Source organism: Capsicum annuum, unplaced genomic scaffold (genome assembly GCF_002878395.1).
Source record: "Capsicum annuum cultivar UCD-10X-F1 unplaced genomic scaffold, UCD10Xv1.1 ctg56301, whole genome shotgun sequence".
NCBI lineage: Eukaryota > Viridiplantae > Streptophyta > Magnoliopsida > Solanales > Solanaceae > Capsicum > Capsicum annuum.
Window position 1 is genome coordinate 842 of NW_025864694.1, and position 1496 is coordinate 2337.

At 29.9% G+C, this 1496-nt stretch overlaps 1 pseudogene; it reads right to left on the minus strand.

Annotated features, from left to right (window-relative positions):
• Nucleotides 1–707: 707 nt before the first annotated feature.
• On the minus strand, nt 708–1361 carry LOC124893237 (annotated as a pseudogene).
• Between the last annotated feature and the right edge of the window lie 135 nt (nt 1362–1496).

The window sequence follows — 1496 nt, forward strand, 5'->3', positions numbered from 1 at the left end:
TAATAATAATAATAATAATAATAATAATAATAATGTGTTTGGTAAATTGTGAGTGTGCACATGTACAAATTAATTTAATAAATTTTAATAAAATTACGTAAAGTGTCATATTTGAATTAATAAATATTATAAAATTAATGGTTGAGATCTAAATATTAAGATTTTGATTAAAATTAGATGAAAAATTAAATTGAGTCTAATTAGATACAATTTGGCTAGAGTTATAATAAATCGGGTAAAATTAATCTAAAATTGTATGAATTGATACAATTGAGTTAGAAAATACACAAATTTAAAAAATGTCTGTTATTTCAATAATAATAAATAATGTATTTTGTAAAATAATTGTGAATGTGTATGTTTACGAAAAATAATAGCATATTACTGCATAATATATATATATATATATATATATAAAGAGAGAGATAGAAGTGGTGCATACTTCTATTTTAACAATAAATTTATCGTTACATACTTAATATCAAAAATAAGTTACAAACATAATCGAGAAGTCAATAAGCATAGAAAGCAAAGTTACCCAAGCACGGAAACCCACTTTTTGATAGAATGATTGGATAAGCTCCAATAATGAGGAAAAACAGAGAAATCGTTTGAAATTATATGATTGCAAACACCCTTATTTTTCTTTCCATTCTAACTCACCCAAAAAGCAGAGAAATTATATGCTTACAAATCATCTTTTTTAATCACCGTGTAATTTTTTGTGCTTGAGGATAGCCAAGCTGCTACTCCGTCTCCTAGGTCAACTTCGAAGTAACTCTTTCATGACAAGGAACATATTCTTTGAGTTTCTCGACAAGCTTTATTGTTGTTTGCGCAGATATGATGATTTGGTGAGCATTGAAACTGATGAATCCTTCCTCCACAACTTTATCAATAAATGACAATAATGAATTGTAATATCCATCCACATTCAGCAATCCTACCGGCTTATCGTGGATGTCAAGCTGTGCCCAACTAATTACTTCAAGTAGCTCATCAAGTGTGTCATAACCACCTGGTAAAGCAATAAAAGCATCAGAGTGCCTAGCCATTTCTGCTTTTCTTTGATGCATATCTGCAACTACCTTCACTTCTCCTACTGTTTTACCAGTTAACTCTCTAGGCATAAGTGTCTTGGGAATAACTCCAATAACGTGCCTACCACCATCATGAACTGGTTGTGAAACCAAACCCATTAGGCCTATGTTGCCTCCTCCATAGACCAAATCAGTGTTTCTTAAGACAAATTATTTGCCTAGCTCAATAGCAGCATCGTGATAACTACTTTTCTTTCCTTAACTACTCCCACAAAACACACAAATTCTCTTGAATTTTAACACCATAACATCACTTTCCATTTCTATTTTCTTAAAGTTTTTCTACTTTTTTCTCTATAGTGACTCTGAGTCACTTAAAAATTGTGTGGAAAATGATTTGAAAGTGTAGGGTATTTATAGGATTTTTGGGGGTTTTAAAAAATATTTTATTAAAAA